Source organism: Apodemus sylvaticus, chromosome 6 (genome assembly GCF_947179515.1).
Source record: "Apodemus sylvaticus chromosome 6, mApoSyl1.1, whole genome shotgun sequence".
Taxonomy (NCBI): Eukaryota; Metazoa; Chordata; class Mammalia; order Rodentia; family Muridae; genus Apodemus; species Apodemus sylvaticus.
The window spans coordinates 145,863,831-145,884,217 of record NC_067477.1 but is presented as its reverse complement, the minus strand read 5'-3'; positions in this window follow the sequence as shown (position 1 = coordinate 145,884,217).

Sequence of the window (20,387 nt, the reverse complement as noted above, 5' to 3'; positions counted from 1 at the left end):
TTTGGAGGCTACACTCTTAGACATACAGGCAACACCAAAGCTTTTCGAGTTACAATGTGTTGATTAGGAAAAACAAGATAATTTCACACGATGCAGGATTTCCGTAAAACGTGGTTTTCTGACAAATTTTGACGTATGAAAATTCTCCTGTGGGTTCTCTTTTGAGGCTAAACGTTTGGACATACATGCCGCACCAAATCTTTTTGAGTTACCACATGTTGTTTTGGAGATACAAGCTAATTTTGTACAATGCATCTTTTCTTCTCATAATGTGTTTCCAATACGTACGTATTTGTCTTTACTCTGCAGCAATATATTTCCTTATAACGTGGTATTCCTACATATTTTTCGGGAGAAAACTCTCCTGTGCGTTCTCTTTTGAGGCTACACGCTTAGATATACTCGCAACACCAAAGCTTTTCGAGTTACAACATGTTGTTTAGGAAAAACAAGATAATTTCGCAAGATGCGGTATTTCCTTAAAACATGGTTTTCTGATGAATTTTGACGAAAGAAAACTCTCCTGTGGGTTCTCTTTTGAGGCTACACTTTTAGCCGTACACGCCACACCAAATCTTTTCGAGTTACAACGTGTTATTTAGGAGATACAAGCTAATTTTGTATGATGCGTTATTTCTTCTCCTATAGTGATTCCAATAAGTACATATTTGTCTATACTCTGCAACACTGTATTTTCTTATAACGTGGTATTCCTACATATTCTTTCGGGAGAAAACTATCCTGTGTGTTCTCTTTGGAGGCTACACACTTAGACATACACGCAACACCAAAGCTTTTCGAGTTACAACGTGTTGATTAGGAAAAACACGATAATTTCGCACGATGCGGGATTTCCTTAAAAGGTGGTTTTCTGACAAATTTTGACGTAAGAAAATTCTCCTGTCGGTTCTCTTTTGAGGCTACACGTTTAGACATACATGCCACACCAAATCTTTTTGAGTTACCACGTTTTGCTTCAGAGATACAAGCTAATTTTGTACCATGCATTATTTCTTTTCATAATGTGTTTCCAATACGTACGTATTTATCTTTACTCTGCAGCAATATATTTCCTTATAACGTGGTATTCTTACATATTCTTTCGAGAGAAAACTCTCCTGTGCATTCTCTTTTGAGGCTACACGCTTAGACATACACGCAACAAAAAGCTTTTCGCGTTACAACTTGTTGGTTAGGAAAAACAAGATAATTTCGCACGATGAGGGATTTCCTTAATACGTGGTTTTCTGAAAAAAATTTGACCAAAGAAAATTCTCCTATGGGTTCTCTTTGGAGACTAAACATGTAGACGTACAGGCCAGAACAAATCTTTTTAAGTTACAACGTGTTGTTTAGGAGATACAAGCTAATTTTGTATGATGTGTTATTTCTTCTTGTAAAGTTTTTCCAATAAGTACGTATTTGTCTTTACTCTACAACACTGTATTTCCTTATAACGTGGTATTCTTACATATTTTTTTGAGAGAAAACTCTCCTGTAGGTTCTCATTTGAGGCTACACGCTTAGACATACACGCAACAGCAAAGCTTTTCGAGTTACAATGTGTTGTTTAGGAAGAACAAGATAATTTCTCACGATGCGGGATTTCCTTAAAACGTGGTTTTCTGACAAATTTTGACGAAAGAAAATTCTCCTGTGGGTTCTCTTTTGAGGCTACACGTTTAGACGTACACGCCACACCAAATCTTTTTGAGTTACAACAAGTTGTTTAGGAGATACAAGCTAATTTTTTTACGATGCGTTATTTCTTCTCGTAATGTTTAAGTGTTTCCAATACGTATGTATTTGCCTTTACTCTGCAACACTGTATTTCCTTATAATGTGGTATTCTTACATATTCTTTCGAGAGAAAACTCTCCTGTGCGTTCTCTCTGGAGGCTACACGCTTAGACATTCACGCAACACCAAACTTTTCGAGTTACAACGTGTTGATTAGGAGATACAAGCTAATTTTACATGATGCGTTATTTCTTCTCCTAAAGTGTTTCCAATAAGTACATATTTGTCTATACTCTGCAACACTCTATTTCCTAATAACGTGGTATTCTCACATATTCTTTCGCGAGAAAACTATCCTGTGCGTTCTCTTTGGAGGCTACACGCTTAGATATACACGCACCACCAAAGCTTTTCAAGTTACAACGTGTTGATTAGGAAAAACAAGATATTTTCGCACGATGCGGGATTTCCTTAAAACGTGGTTTTCTGACAAATTTTGATGTAAGAAAATTCTCCTGTTGGTTTTCTTTTGAGGCTACACATTTAGATGTACACGCCACACCAAATCTTTTTGAGTTTACACGTGTTGTTTCGGAGATACAAGCTAATTTTGTACCATGCGTTATTTCTTCTCATAATGTGTTTCCAATACGTACGTATATGTCTTTACTCTGCAGCAATATATTTCCTTATAACGTGGTATTCTTACATATTCTTTCGAGAGAAAACTCTTCTGTGCATTCTCTTTTGAGGCTACATGCTTAGACATACACGCAACACCAAATCCTTTCGAGTTATAACGTGTTGTTTAGGATATACAAGCTAATTTTTTACTATGTTTTATTTCTTCTTGTAAAGTTTAAGTGTTTCCAATAAGTATGTATTTGTCTTTACTCTGCAACATTGTATTTCCTTATAACGTGGTATTCCTACATATTCTTTCGGGAGAAAACTCTCCTGTACGTTCTCTTTTGAGGCTACACCCTTAGACATATATGCAACATCAAAGCTTTTCGAGTTACAACATGTTGTTTAGGAAAAACAAGATAATTTCGCACGATGCAGGATTTCCTTAAAACGTGGTTTTCTGACAAATTTTGACGAAAGAAAACGCTCCTGTGGGTTCTCCTTTGAGGGTACACGTTTAGTCGTACACGCCACAACAAATCTTTTCGAGTTGCAACGTGTTGTTTAGGAGATACAAGCTAATTTTGCATGATACGTTATTTCTTCTGGTAAAGTGTTTCCAATAAGTACATATTTGTCTATACTCTGCAACATTGTATATCCTTATAACGTGGTATTCTTACATATTCTTTCGAGAGAAAACTATCCTGTGCGTTCTCTTTGGAGGCTACACGCTTAGACATACAGGCACCACCAAAGCTTTTCGAGTTACAACGTGTTGATTAGGAAAAACAGGATAATTTCGCACGATGCGGGATTTCCTTAAAACGTGGTTTTCTGACAAATTTTGACGAAAGAAAATTCTCCTGTGGGTTCTCTTTTGAGGCTACACATTTAGACGTGCACGCCACACCAAATCTTTTTGAGTTACCACGTGTTGTTTAGGAGATACAAGCAAATTTTGTACCATGCATTATTTCTTCTCATAATATGTTTCCAATACGTATGTATTTGTCTTTATTCTGCAGCAATATATTTCCTTATAACGTGGTATTCTTACATATTCTTTCGAGAGAAAACTCTCCTGTGCATTCTCTTTTGAGGCTACACGCTTACACATACACCCAACACCAAAGCTTTTCGAGTTACAATGTTTTGTTTATGAAAAACAAGATAGTTGCGCACAATGCGGGATTTCCTTAAAACGTGGTTTTCTGACAAATTTTGACGAAAGAAAATTCTCCTGTGGGTTTTCTTTTGAGGCTACATGTTTAGACGTACATGCCACACCAAATCTTTTCGAGTTACAACGTGTTGTTTAGGAGATACAAGATAATTTTGTACGATGCGTTATTTCTTCTACTAAAGTGTTTCCAATATGTACGTATTTGTCTTTACTCTACAACACTGTATTTCCTTATAACATGGTATTCGTACATATTCTTTCGAGAGAAAACTCTCCTGTGCATTCTCTTTTGAGGCTACACGCTTAGACATACACGCAACACCAAAGCATTTCGAGTTAGAACGTGTTGTTTAGGAAAAACAAGATAATTTCGCACGATGCGGGAATTCCTTAAAACGTGGTTTTCTGACAAATTTTGAAGAAATAAAATTCTCCTGTGGGTTTTCATTTGAGGCTAAACGTTTAGACGTACACGCCACACCAAATGTTTTCGAGTTACAACGTGTTCTTTAGGAAATACAAGCTAATTTTTTACGATGCTTTATATCTTCTTGTAAAGTTTAAGTGTTTCCAAAAGGAACTTATTTATCTTTAATTTGCCACAATGTATTTCCTTATAACGTGGTATTCTTACATACTCGTTTGAGAGAAATCTCTCCTGTGCGTTCTCTTTTGAGGCTACATGCTTAGACATACACGCAACACCAAAGATTTTCGAGTTACAATGTGTTGTTTAGGAAAAACAAGATATTTTCGCATGATGCGGGATTTCCTTAATAAGTGGTTTTCTGACAAATTTTGACGAAAGAAAATTCTCCTGTGGGTTCTCTTTTGAGGCTACACGTTTAGACGTACATGCCATACCAAATCTTTTCGAGTTACAACGTGTTGTTTAGGAGATACAAACTAATTTTTTACGATGCGTTATTTCTTTTCATAGAGTGTTTCAAATACATACGTATTTGTCTTTACTCTGCAAAATTGTATTTCCTTATAATGTGGTATTCTTACATGTTCTTTCGAGAGAAAACTCTCCTGTGCGTTCTCTTTTGAGGCTACACGTTTAGACATACACGCAACATCAAAGCTTTTCGAGTTACAACGTGTTGTTTAGGAAAAACAAGATAATTTCGCACGATGAGTGATTTACTTAAAACATGGATTTCTGACAAATTTTACGAACAAAAATTCTCCTGTGGGTTCTCTTTTGAGGCTACACATTTAGACGTACACGCCACACCAAATCTTTTCGAGTTACAATGTGTTGTTTAGGAGATACAAGCTACTTTTGTACGATGCGTTCTTTCTTCTCATAAAGTTTTTCCAATAAGTAAGTATTTGTCTTTACTCTGCAACACTGTATTTCCTTATAACATGGTACTCTTACATATTTTTTCGAGAGAAAACTCTCCTGTGCGTTCTCATTTGAGGCTACACGCTGAGACATACACGCAACAGCAAAGCTTTTCGAGTTACGTGTTGTTTAGGAAGAACAAGATAATTTCTCACGATGCGGGATTTCCTTAAAACGTGGTTTTCTGACAAATTTTGATGAAAGAAAATTCTCCTGTCGGTTCTCTTTTGAGGCTAAACGTTTAGACGTACACGCCACACCAAATCTCTTTGAGTTGCAACTTGTTGTTTAGGAGATACAAGCTAATTTTTTTACAATGAATTATTTCTTCTCGTAAAGTTTAAGTGTTTACAATACGTATGTATTTGCCTCTACTCTGCAACACTGTATTTCCTTATAACGTTGTATTTTTAAATATTCTTTCGAGAGAAAACTCTCCTGTGCGTTCTCTTTTGAGGCTACACATTTAGACGTACATGCCACACCAAATCTTTTTGAGTTACAACTTGTTGTTTAGGAGATACAAGCTAATTTTTTTAAGATGAATTATTTCTTCTCGTAAAGTTTAAGTGTTTCCAATACGTATGTATTTGCCTCTACTCTGCAACACTGTATTTCCTTATAACGTGATATTCTTACATATTCTTTTGAGAGAAAACTCTCCTGTGCGTTCTCTTTGGAGGCTACACACTTAGACATTCACGCAACACCAAAGCTTTTCGAGTTACAACGTGTTGTTTAGGAAAAACAAGATAATTTCGCATGATGCGGGATTTCCTTAAAACGTGGTTTTCTGACAAATTTTGATGAAAGAAAATTCTCCTGTGGGTTCTCTTTTGAGGCTGCACGTTTAGACGTACACGCCTCACCAAATCCTTTCGAGATATAACGTGTTGTTTAGGATATACAAGCTAATTTTGTACTATGTGTTATTTCTTCTCGTAAAGCTTAAGTGTTTCCAATAAGTATGTATTTGTCTTTACTCTGCAACACTGTATTTCCTTAAAACGTGGTATTCCTACATATTCTTCCAGAAGAAAACTCTCCTGTGCGTTCTCTTTTGAGGCTACACGCTTAGACATACACGCACCACCAAAGCTTTTCGAGTTGCAACATGTTGTTTAGGAAAAACAAGATAGTTTCGCACGATGCGGTATTTCCTTAAAACGTGGTTTTCTGACAAATTTTGACGTAAGAAAACTCTCCTGTGGGTTCTCTTTTGAGGCTACACCTTTAGACATACACGCCACACCAAATCTTGTCGAGTTGCAACGTGTTGTTTAGGAGATACAAGCTAATTTTGTACGATGCGTTATTTCTTCTCATAAAGTTTTTCCAATAATTATTTGTCTTTACTCTGCAACACTGTATTTCCTTATAACGTGGTATTCTTACATATTTTTTCGAGAGAAAACTCTCCTGTGCGTTCTCATTTGAGGCTACACGCTGAGACATACACGCAACAGCAAACCTTTTCGAGTTACAACGTGTTGTTTAGGAAGAACAAGATAATTTCTCACGATGCGGGATTTCCTTAAAACGTGGTTTTCTGACAAATTTTCACGAAAGAAAATTCTCCTGTGGGTTCTCTTTTGAGGCTAAACGTTTAGACGTACACGCCACACCAAATCTTTTTGAGTTGAAACTTGTTGTTTAGGAGATACAAGCTAATTTTTTTACAATGAATTATTTCTTCTCGTAAAGTTTAAGTGTTTCCAATACGTATGCATTTGCCTCTACTCTGCAACACTGTATTTCCTTATAACGTGGTATTCTTACATATTCTTTCGAGAGAAAACTCTCCTGTGCGTTCTTTTTGGAGGCTACACACTTAGAAATTCACGCAACACGAAAGCTTTTCGAGGTACAACGTGTTGTTTAGGAAAAACAAGATAATTTCGCATGATGCGGGATTTCCTTAAAATGTGGTTTTCTGACAAATTTGACGAAAGAAAATTCTCCTGTGGGTCCTCTTTTGAGGATTCACGTTTAGACGTACACGCCACACCAAATCCTTTTGAGTTCTAACGTGTTGTTTAGGATATACAAGCTAATTTTGTACTATGTGTTATTTCTTCTCGTAAAGCTTAAGTGTTTCCAATATGTATGTATTTGTCTTTACTCTGCAAAACTGTATTTCCTTATAACGTAGTATTCCTACTTTTCTTTCGGGAGAAAACTCTCCCGTGCGTTCTCTTTTGAGGCTACACGTTTAGACGTACACGCCACACCAAATCTTTTTGAGTTACAACTTGTTGTTTAGGAGATACAAGCTAATTTTTTAATGATGAATTATTTCTTCTCGTAAAGTTTAAGTGTTTCCAATATGTATATATTTGCCTCTACGCTGCAACACTGTATTTCCTTATAACGTGGTATTCTTACATATTCTTTCGAGAGAAAACTCTCCTGTGCGTTCTCTTTGGAGGCTACACCCTTAGACATATACGCAACACCTAAGCTTTTCCAGTTACAATGTGTTTTTTAGGAAAAACAAGATAATTTCGCATGATGCGGGATTTCCTTAAAACGTGGTTTTCTGACAAATTTTGATGAAAGAAAATTCTCCTGTGGGTTCTCTTTTGAGGCTACACATTTAGACGTACACGCCACACCAAATCCTTTCGAGTTATAACGTGTTGTTTAGGGTATACAAACTAATTTTTACTATGTGTTATTTCTTCTCGTAAAGCTTAAGTGTTTCCAATAAGTATGCATTTGTCTTTACTCTGCAACACTGTATTTCCTTATAACGTGGTATTCCTACACATTCTTTCGGAAGAAAACTCTCCTGTGCGTTCTCTTTTGAGGCTACACGCTTAGACATACACGCACCACCAAAGCTTTTCGAGTTACATGTTGTTTAGGAAAAACAAGATAATTTCGCACAATGCGGTATTTCCTTAAAACGTGGTTTTCTGACAAATTTTGACGAAAGAAAACTCTCCTGTGGGTTCTCTTTTGAGGCTACACGTTTAGACATACACGCCACACCAAATCTTGTCAAGTTACAACGTGTTGTTTCGGAGATACAAGATAATTTTGCATGATGCGTTATTTCTTCTCCTAAAGTGTTTCCAATAAGTACATATTTGTCTAAATTCTGCAACACTGTATTTCCTTATAACGTTTTATTCTTACATATTCTTTGGAGAGAAAACTATCCTGTGCATTCTCTTTGGAGGCTACACGCTTAGACATACACGCAACACCAAAGCATTTCGAGTTAGAACGTGTTGTTTAGGAAAAACAAGATAATTTCTCATGATGCGGGAATTCCTTAAAACGTGGTTTTCTGACAAATTTTGAGGAAATAAAATTCTCCTGTGGGTTTTCATTTGAGGCTAAACGTTTAGACGTACACGCCACACCAAATGTTTTCGAGTTACAACGTGTTCTTTAGGAGATACAAGCTAATTTTTTACGATGCTTTATATCTTCTTGTAAAGTTTAAGTGTTTCCAAAAGGAATGTATTTATCTTTAATTTGCCACAATGTATTTCCTTATAACGTGGTATTCTTACATACTCGTTCGAGAGAAATCTCTCCTGTGCGTTCTCTTTTGAGGCTACATGCTTAGACATACAGGCAACACCAAAGATTTTCGAGTTACAATGTGTTGTTTAGGAAAAACCAGATAGTTTCGCATGGTGAGGGATTTCCTTAATAAGTGGTTTTCTGACAAATTTTGACGACAGAAAATTCTCCTGTGGGTTCTCTTTTGAGGCTACACGTTTAGACGTACATGCCACACCAAATCTTTTCGAGTTACAACGTGTTGTTTAGGAGATACAAACTAATTTTTTACGATGCGTTATTTCTTCTCATAGAGTGTTTCAAATACATATGTATTTGTCTTTACTCTGCAAAACTGTATTTCCTTATAATGTGGTATTCTTACATGTTCTTTCGAGAGAAAACTCTCCTCTGCATTCTCTTTTGAGGCTACACGCTTAGACATACACGCAACATCAAAGCTTTTCTAGTTACAACGTGTTGTTTAGGAAAAACAAGATAATTTCGCACGATGAGTGATTTCCTTAAACATGGATTTCTGACAAATTTTACGAACAAAAATTCTCCTGTGGGTTCTCTTTTGAGGCTACACGTTTAGACGTACACGCCAAACCAAATCTTTTCGAGTTACAATGTGTTGTTTAGGAGATACAAACTAATTTTGTACGATGCGTTATTTGTTCTCATAAAGTTTTTCCAATAAGTATTTGTCTTTACTCTGCAACACTGTATTTCCTTATAACGTGGTATTCTTACATATTTTTTCGAGAGAAAACTCTCCTGTGCGTTCTCATTTGAGGCTACACGCTGAGACATACACGCAACAGCAAAGCTTTTCGAGTTACAATGTGTTGTTTAGGAAGAACAAGATAATTTCTCATGATGCGGGATTTCTTAAAACGTGGTTTTCTGACAAATTTTGACGAAAGAAAATTCTCCTGTGCGTTCTCTTTTGAGGCTACACGTTTAGACGTACACGCCACACCAAATCCTTTCGAGTTATAACGTGTTGGTTAGGGTATACAAACTAATTTTTACTATGTGTTATTTTTTCTCGTAAAGCTTAAGTGTTTCCAATAAGTATGCATTTGTCTTTACTCTGCAACACTGTATTTCCTTATAACGTGGTATTCCTACACATTCTTTCGGAAGAAAACTCTCCTGTGCGTTCTCTTTTGAGGCTACACGCTTAGACATACACGCACCACCAAAGCTTTTCGAGTTACATGTTGTTTAGGAAAAACAAGATAATTTCGCACAATGCGGTATTTCCTTAAAACGTGGTTTTCTGACAAATTTTGACGAAAGAAAACTCTCCTGTGGGTTCTCTTTTGAGGCTACACGTTTAGACATACACGCCACACCAAATCTTGTCAAGTTACAACGTGTTGTTTCGGAGATACAAGATAATTTTGCATGATGCGTTATTTCTTCTCCTAAAGTGTTTCCAATAAGTACATATTTGTCTAAATTCTGCAACACTGTATTTCCTTATAACGTTTTATTCTTACATATTCTTTGGAGAGAAAACTATCCTGTGCATTCTCTTTGGAGGCTACACGCTTAGACATACACGCAACACCAAAGCATTTCGAGTTAGAACGTGTTGTTTAGGAAAAACAAGATAATTTCTCATGATGCGGGAATTCCTTAAAACGTGGTTTTCTGACAAATTTTGACGAAAGAAAATTCTCCTGTGGGTTCTCTTTTGAGGCTAAACGTTTAGACGTACACGCCACACCAAATCTTTTTGAGTTGCAACTCGTTGTTTAGGAGATACAAGCTAATTTTTTTACAATGAATTATTTCTTCTCGTAAAGTTTAAGTGTTTCCAATACGTATGTATTTGCCTCTACTCTGCAACACTGTATTTCGTTATAACGTGGTATTCTTACATATTCTTTCGAGAGAAAACTCTCCTGTGCGTTCTTTTTGGAGGATACACACTTAGACATTCACGCAACACGAAAGCTTTTCGAGGCACAACGTGTTGTTTAGGAAAAACAAGATAATTTCGCATGATGCGGGATTTCCTTAAAACGTGGTTTTCTGACAAATTTGACGAAAGAAAATTCTCCTGTGGGTTCTCTTTTGAGGATTCACGTTTAGACGTACACGCCACACCAAATCCTTTTGAGTTCTAACGTGTTGTTTAGGATATACAAGCTAATTTTGTACTATGTGTTATTTCTTCTCGTAAAGCTTAAGTGTTTCCAATATGTATGTATTTGTCTTTACTCTGCAACACTGTATTTCCTTATAACTTAGTATTCCTACTTTTCTTTCGGGAGAAAACTCTCCCGTGCGTTCTCTTTTGAGGCTACACGTTTAGATGTACACGCCACACCAAATCTTTTTGAGTTACAACTTGTTGTTTAGGAGATACAAGCTAATTTTTTAACGATGAATTATTTCTTCTCGTAAAGTTTAAGTGTTGTTTAGAAGATACAAGCTAATTTTGCATGATGCGTTATTTCTTCTCCTAAAGTGTTTCCAATATGTATATATTTGCCTCTACGCTGCAACACTGTATTTCCTTATAACGTGGTATTCTTACATATTCTTTCGAGAGAAAACCATCCTGTGCATTCTCTTTGGAGGCTACACGCTTAGACATACATGCACCACCAAAGATTTTCGAGTTACAACGTGTTGATTAGGAAAAACAAGATAATTTCGCAGGATGAGGGATTTCCTTAAAACGTGGTTTTCTAACAAATTTTGACGAAAGAAAAATCTCCTGTGGGTTCTCTTTTGAGGCTACACTTTTAGACGTACACGCCACACCAAATCTTTTCGAGTTACAACGTGTTGTTTAGGACATACAAGCTAGTTTTGCAAGATGCGTTATTTCTCTCATAAAGTGCTCCCATTACATACATATTTTCTTTACTCTGCCACACTGTATTTCTTTATAACGTAGTATTCTTACATATTCTTTCGAGAGAAAACTCTCCTGTGCGTTCTCTTTGGAGGCTACACGCTTAGACATTCATGCAACACTAAAGCTTTTCGAGTTACAACGTGTTGTTTAGGAAAAACAAGATAATTTCACATGATGCGGGATTCCCTTAAAACGTGGTTTTCTGAAAAGTGTTGACGAAAGAAAATTCTCCTGTGCGTTCACTTTTGAGGCTACACGTTTAGATGTACACGCCACACCAAATACTATCGAGTTATAACCTGTTGTTTAGGATATACAAGCTCCTTTTGTACTATGTGTTATTTCTTCTCGTAAAGCTTAACTGTTTCCAATAAGTATGTATTTGTCTTTACTCTGCAACACTGTATTTCCTTATAATGTGGTATTCCTACATATTCTTTCGGGAGAAAACTCCCCTGTGCGTTCTCTTTTGAGGCTACACGTTTAGACGTACACGCCACACCAAATCTTTTTGAGTTACAACTTGTTGTTTAGGCGATACAAGCTAATTTTTTTAAGATGAATTATTTCTTCTCATAAAGTTTAAGTGTTTCCAATACATATGTACTTGCCTCTACTCTGCCACACTGTATTTCCTTATAACGTGATATTCTTACATATTCTTTCGAGAGAAAACTCTTCTGTGCGTTCTCTTTGGAGGCTACACGCTTAGACATTCACCCAACACCAAAGCTTTTCGAGTTACAACGTGTTGTTTAGGAAAAACAAGATAATTTCGCATGATGCGGGATTTCCTTAAAACGTGGTTTTCTGACAAATATTGACGAAAGAAAATTCTCCTGTGGGTTCTCTTTTGAGGCTACACGTTTAGACGTACACGCCACACCAAATCCTTTCGAGTTATAACGTGTTGTTTAGGATATACAAGCTAATTTTGTACTATGTGTTATTTCTTCTCGTAAAGCTTAAGTGTTTCCAATAAGTATGTATTTGTCTTTACTCTGCAACACTGTATTTCCTTATAACGTGGTATTCCTACATATTCTTTCAGAAGAAAACTCTCCTGTGCGTTCTCTTTTGAGGCTACATGCTTAGACATACACGCACCACCAAAGCTTTTCGAGTTACAACATGTTGTTTAGGATAAACAAGATAATTTCGCACGATGCGGTATTTCCTTAAAACGTGGTTTTCTGACAAATTTTGACGAAAGAAAACTCTCCTGTGGGTTCTCTTTTGAGGCTACACGTTTAGACGTACACGCCACACCAAATCCTTTCGAGTTGTTACGTGTTGTTTAGGATATACCAGCTAATTTTGTACTATGTGTTATTTCTTCTCGTAAAGCTTAACTGTTTCCAATAAGTATGTATTTGTCTTTACTCTGCAACACTGTATTTCCTTATAACGTGGTATTCCTACATATTCTTTCGGGAGAAAACTCCCCTGTGCGTTCTCTTTTGAGGCTACACGTTTAGACGTACACGCCACACCAAATCTTTTTGAGTTACAACTTGTTGTTTAGGAGATACAAGCTAATTTTTTTACGATGAATTATTTCTTCTCATAATTTTAAGTGTTTCCAATACATATGTACTTGCCTCTACTCTGCCACACTGTATTACCTTATAACGTGATATTCTTACATATTCTTTCGAGAGAAAACTCTCCTGTGCGTTCTCTTTGGAGGCAACACGCTTAGACATTCACCCAACACCAAAGCTTTTCGAGTTACAACGTGTTGTTTAGGAAAAACAAGATAATTTCGCATGATGCGGGATTTCCTTAAAACGTGGTTTTCTGACGAATTTTGACGAAAGAAAATTCTCCTGTGGGTTCTCTTTTGAGGCTACACGTTTAGACGTACACGCCACACCAAATCCTTTCGAGTTATAGCGTGTTGTTTAGGATATACAAGCTAATTTTGTACTATGTGTTATTTCTTCTCGTAAAGCTTAAGTGTTTCCAATAAGTATGTATTTGTCTTTACTCTGCAACACTGTATTTCCTTATTACGTGGTATTCTTACATATTCTTTCGAGAGAAAACTCTCCTGTGCGTTCTCTTTGGAGGCTAAATGCTTAGACATACACGCACCACCAAAGCTTTTCGAGTTACAACATGTTGTTTAGGATAAACAAGATAATTTCGCACGATGCGGTAGTTCCTTAAAACGTGGTTTTCTGACAAATTTTGATGAACGAAAAATTTCCTGTGGGTTCTCTTTTGAGGCTACACGTTTAGACATACACGCCACACCAAATCTTGTCGAGTTACAACGTGTTGTTTAGGAGATACAAGCTAATTTTACATGATGCGTTATTTCTTCTCCTAAAGTGTTTCCAATAAGTACATATTTGTCTATACTCTGCAACACTGTATTTCCTTATAACGTGGTATTCTTACATATTCTTTCGAGAGAATATTATCCTGTGCGTTCTCTTTGGAGGCTACACGCTTAGACATACACGCACCACCAAAGGTTTTCGAGTTACAACGTGTTGATTAGGAAAAACAAGATAATTTCGCACGATGCGGGATTTCCTTAAAACGTGGTTTTCTGACAAATTTTGACGTAAGAAAATTCTCCTGTGGGTTCTCTTTTGAGGCTACACGTTTAGATGTACAAGCCACACCAAATCTTTTTGAGTAACCACGTGTTGTTTGGGAGATACAAGCTAATTTTGTACCATGCGTTATTTCTTCTCATAATGTGTTTCCAAAACATATGTATTTGTCTTTACTCTGCAGCAATATGTTTCCTTATAACGTGGTATTCTTACATATTCTTTCGAGAGAAAACTCTCCTGTGCATTCTCTTTTGAGGCTACATGCTTAGACATACACGCAACACCAAATCCTTTCGAGTTATAACGCCTTGTTTAGGATATACAAGCTAATTTTTTACTATGTTTTATTTCTTCTCGTAAAGTTTAAGTGTTTCCAATAAGTATTTATTTGTCTTTACTCTGCAACACTGTATTTCCTTATAACGTGGTATTCCTACATATTCTTTCGGGAGAAAACTCTCCTGTGCGTTCTCTTTTGAGGCTACATGCTTAGACATATATGCAACACCAAAGCTTTTCGAGTTACAACATGTTGTTTAGGAAAAACAAGATAATTTCGCAGGATGCAGGATTACCTTAAAACGTGGTTTTCTGACAAATTTTGATGAAAGAAAACTCTCCTGTGGGTTCTCCTTTGAGGGTACACGTTTAGTCGTTCATGCCACACCAAATCTTTTTGAGTTACAACGAGTTGTTTAGGAGATACAAGCTAAGTTTGCATGATGTGTTATTTCTTTTCGTAAAGTGTTTCCAATAAGTACATATTTGTCTACACTCTGCAACATTGTATTTCCTTATAACGTGGTATTCTTACATATTCTTTCGAGAGAAAACTATCCCTTGCGTTCTCTTTGGAGGCTACACGCTTAGACATACACGCACCACCAAAGCTTTTCGAGTTACAACGTGTTGATTAGGAAAAACAAGATAATTTCCCACGATGCGGCATTTCCTTAAAAAGTGGTTTTCTGACAAATTTTGACGTAAGAAAATTCTCCTGTGGGTTCTCTTTTGAGGCTACACATTTAGACGTGCACGCCACACCAAATCTTTTTGAGTTACCACGTGTTGTTTAGGAGATACAAGCAAATTTTGTACCATGCATTATTTCTTCTCATAATATGTTTCCAATACGTATGTATTTGTCTTTACTCTTTAGCAATATATTTCCTTTTAACGTGGTATTCTTACATATTCTTTCGAGAGAAAACTCTCCTGTGCATTCTCTTTTGAGGCTACACGCTTACACATACACCCAACACCAAAGCTTTTTGAGTTACAATGTTTTGTTTATGAAAAACAAAATAATTGCGCACAATGCGGGATTTCCTTAAAACGTGGTTTTCTGACATATTTTGACGAAAGAAAATTCTCCTGTGGGTTCTCTTTGAGGCTACATGTTTAGACGTATACGCCACACCAAATCTTTTCGAGTTACAACGTGTTGTTTAGGAGATACAAGCTAATTTTGTACGATGCGTTATTTCTTCTCCTAAAGTGTTTCCAATATGTACGTATTTGTCTTTACTCTACAACACTGTATTTCCTTATAACATGGTATTCGTACATATTCTTTCGAGAGAAAACTCTCCTGTGCATTCTCTTTTGAGGCAACACGCTTAGATATACACGCAACACCAAAGCATTTCGAGTTAGAACATGTTGTTTAGGAAAAACAAGATAATTTCTCATGATGCGGGAATTCCTTAAAACGTGGTTTTCTGACAAATTTTGAGGAAATAAAATTCTCCTGTGGGTTTTCATTTGAGGCTAAATGTTTAGACGTACACGCCACACCAAATGATTTCGAGTTACAATGTGTTGTTTAGGAGATACAAGCTAATTTTTTACGATGCTTTATATCTTCTTGTAAAGTTTAAGTGTTTCCAAAAGGAATGTATTTATCTTTAATTTGCCACAATGTATTTCCTTATAACGTGGTATTCTTACATACTCGTTCGAGAGAAATCTCTCCTGTGCGTTCTCTTTTGAGGCTACATGCTTAGACATACACGCAACACCAAAGATTTTCGAGTTACAATGTGTTGTTTAGGAAAAACAAGATAGTTTCGCATGGTGAGGGATTTCCTTAATAAGTGGTTTTCTGACAAATTTTGACGAAAGAAAATTCTCTTGTGGGTTCTCTTTTGAGGCTACACGTTTAGACGTACATGCCACACCAAATCTTTTCGAGTTACAACGTGTTGTTTAGGAGATACAAACTAATTTTTTATGATGCGTTATTTCTTCTCATAGAGTGTTTCAAATACATATGTATTTGTCTTTACTCTGCAAAACTGTATTTCCTTATAATGTGGTATTCTTACATGTTCTTTCAAGAGAAAACTCTCCTGTGCGTTCTCTTTTGAGGCTACACGCTTAGACATACATGCAACATCAAAGCTTTTCGAGTTACAACGTGTTGTTTAGGAAAAACAAGATAATTTCACACGATGAGTGATTTCCTTAAAACATGGATTTCTGACAAATTTTACGAATAAAAATTCTCCTGTGGGTTCTCTTTTGAGGCTTCACGTTTAGACGTACACGCCACACCAAATCTTTTCGAGTTACAATGTGTTGTTTAGGAGATGCAAGCTAATTTTGTACGATGCGTTATTTGTTCTCATAAAGTTTTTCCAATAAGTATTTGTCTTTACTCTGCAACACTGTATTTCCTTATAACGTGGTATTCTTACATATTTTTTCGAGAGAAAACTCTCCTGTGCGTTCTCATTTGAGGCTACACGCTGAGACATACACGCAACAGCAAAGCTTTTCGAGTTACAACGTGTTGTTTAGGAAGAACAAGATAATTTCTCACGATGCGGGATTTCCTTAAAACGTGGTTTTCTGACAAATTTTGACGAAAGAAAATTCTCCTGTGGGTTCTCTTTTGAGGCTAAACGTTTAGACGTACACGCCACACCAAATCTTTTTGAGTTGCAACTTGTTGTTTAGGAGATACAAGCTAATTTTTTTACAATTAATTATTTCTTCTCATAAAGTTTAAGTGTTTCCAATACGTATGTATTTGCCTCTACTCTGCAACACTGTATTTCGTTATAACGTGGTATTCTTACATATTCTTTCGAGAGAAAACTCTCCTGTGAGTTCTTTTTGGAGGCTACACACTTAGACATTCACGCAACACGAAAGCTTTTCGAGGTACAACGTGTTGTTTAGGAAAAACAAGATAATTTCGCATGATGCGGGATTTCCTTAAAACGTGGTTTTCTGACAAATTTGACGAAAGAAAATTCTCCTGTGGGTTCTCTTTTGAGGATTCACGTTTAGACGTACACGCCACACCAAATCCTTTTGAGTTCTAACGTGTTGTTTAGGATATACAAGCTAATTTTGTACTATGTGTTATTTCTTCTCGTAAAGCTTAAGTGTTTCCAATATGTATGTATTTGTCTTTACTCTGCAACACTGTATTTCCTTATTAAGTAGTATTCCTACTTTTCTTTCGGGAGAAAACTCTCCCGTGCGTTTTCTTTTGAGGCTACACGTTTAGACGTACATGCCACACCAAATCTTTTTGAGTTACAACTTGTTGTTTAGGAGATACAAGCTAATTTTTTAACAATGAATTATTTCTTCTCGTAAAGTTTAAGTGTTTCCAATATGTATATATTTGCCTCTACGCTGCAACACTGTATTTCCTTATAACGTGGTATTCTTACATATTCTTTCGAGAGAAAACTCTCCTGTGCGTTCTCTTTGGAGGCTACACGCTTAGACATATACGCAACACCAAAGCTTTTCGAGTTACAACGTGTTTTTTAGGAAAAACAAGATAATTTCGCATGATGTGGGATTTCCTAAAAACGTGGTTTTCTGACAAATTTTGATGAAAGAAAATTCTCCTGTGGGTTCTCTTTTGAGGCTACATGTTTAGATGTACATGCCACATTAAATCCTTTCGAGTTATAACGTGTTGTTTAGGGTATACAAAGTAATTTTTACTATGTGTTATTTCTTCTCGTAAAGCTTAAGTGTTTCCAATAAGTATGCATTTGTCTTTACTCTGCAACACTGTATTTCCTTATAACGTGGTATTCCTACATATTCTTTCAGAAGATAACTCTCCTGTGCGTTCTCTTTTGAGGCTACACGCTTAGACATACACGCACCACCAAAGCTTTTCGAGTTATATGTTGTTTAGGAAAAACAAGATAATTTCGCACGATGCGATATTTCCTTAAAACGTGGTTTTCTGACAAATTTAGACGAAAGAAAAGTCTCCTGTGGGTTCTCTTTTGAGGCTACAGGTTTAGACATACACGCCACACCAAATCTTGTCGAGTTACAACGTGTTGTTTAGGAGATACAAGCTAATTTTGCATGATGCGTTATTTCTTCTCCTAAAGTGTTTCCAATAAGTACATATTTGTCTAAATTCTGCAACACTGTATTTCCTTATAACGTGGTATTCTTACATATTCTTTGGAGAGAAAACTATCCTGTGCATTCTCTTTGGAGGCTACATGCTTAGACATACACGCACCACCAAAGCTTTTCGAGTTACAACGTGTTGATTAGGAAAAACAAGATAATTTTGCACGATGCGGGATTTCCTTAAAACGTGGTTTTATAACAAATTTTGATGAAAGAAAACTCTCCTGTGGGTTCTCTTTTGAGGCTACACTTCTAGACGTACACGCCACACCAAATCTTTTCGAGTTACAAAGTGTTGTTTAGGACATACAAGCTAGTTTTGCAAGATGCGTTATTTCTCTCATAAAGTGCTCCCATTACATACGTATTTTCTTTACTCTGCCACACTGTATTTCCTTATAACGTGGTATTCTTACATATTCTTTCGAGAGAAAACTCTCCTGTGCGTTCTCTTTGGAGGCTACAGGCTTAGACATTCACGCAACACCAAAGCTTTTCGAGTTACAACGTGTTGTTTAGGAAAAACAAGATAATTTCGCATGATGCGGGATTCCCTTAAAACGTGGTTTTCTGAAAAGTGTTGACGAAAGTAAATTCTCCTGTGGGTTCTCTTTTGAGGCTACACGTTTAGATGTACACGCCACACCAAATCCTATCGAGTTATAACCTGTTGTTTAGGATATGCAAGCTACTTTTGTACTATGTGTTATTTCTTCTCGTAAAGCTTAACTGTTTCCAATAAGTATGTATTTGTCTTTACTCTGCAACACTGTATTTCCTTATAATGTGGTATTCCTACATATTCTTTCGGGAGAAAACTCCCCTGTGCGTTCTCTTTTGAGGCTACACGTTTAGACGTACACGCCACACCAAATCTTTTTGAGTTACAACTTGTTGTTTAGGAGATACAAGCTAATTTTTTTACGATGAATTATTTCTTCTCGTAAAGTTTAAGTGTTTCCAATACATATGTACTTGCCTCTACTCTGCCACACTGTATTTCCTTATAACGTGATATTCTTACATATTCTTTCGAGAGAAAACTCTCCTGTGCGTTCTCTTTGGAGGCTACACGCTTAGACATTCACCCAACACCAAAGCTTTGCGAGTTACAACGTGTTGTTTAGGAAAAACAAGATAATTTCGCATGATGCGGGATTTCCTTAAAACGTGGATTTCTGACAAATTTTGACGAAAGAAAATTCTCCTGTGGGTTCTCTTTTGAGGCTACACGTTTAGACGTACACGCCACACCAAATCCTTTCGAGTTATAACGTGTTGTTTAGGATATACAAGCTAATTTTGTACTATGTGTTATTTCTTCTCGTAAAGCTTAAGTGTTTCCAATAAGTATGTATTTGTCTTTACTCTGCAACACTGTATTTCCTTATAACGTGGTATTCCTACATATTCTTTCAGAAGAAAACTCTCCTGTGCGTTCTCTTTTGAGGCTACACGCTTAGACATACACGCACCACCAAAGCTATTCGAGTTACAACATGTTGTTTAGGATAAACAAGATAATTTCGCACGATGTGGTATTTCCTTAAAACGTGGTTTTCTGACAAATTTTGACGAAAGAAAACTCTCCTGTGGGTTCTCTTTTGAGGCTACACGTTTAGACATACACGCCACACCAAATCTTTTCGAGTTACAACGTGTTGTTTAGGAGATACAAGCTAATTTTACATGATGCGTTATTTCTTCTCCTAAAGTGTTTCCAATAAGTACATATTTGTCTATACTCTGCAACACTGTATTTCCTTATAACGTGGTATTCTTACATATTCTTTCGAGAGAAAACTATCCTGTGCATTCTCTTTGGAGGCTACACGCTTAGACATACACGCACCCCCAAAGCTTTTCGAGTTACAACGTGTTGATTAGGAAAAACAAGATAATTTCGCACGATGCGGGATTTCCTTAAAACGTGGTTTTCTGACAAATTTTGACGTAAGAATATTCTCCTGTGGGTTCTCTTTTGAGGCTACACGTTTAGATGTACACGCCACACCAAATATTTTTGAGTTACCACGTGTTGTTTCGGAGATACAAGCTAATTTTGTACCATGCGTTATTCTTCTCTTAATGTGTTTCCAAAACGTA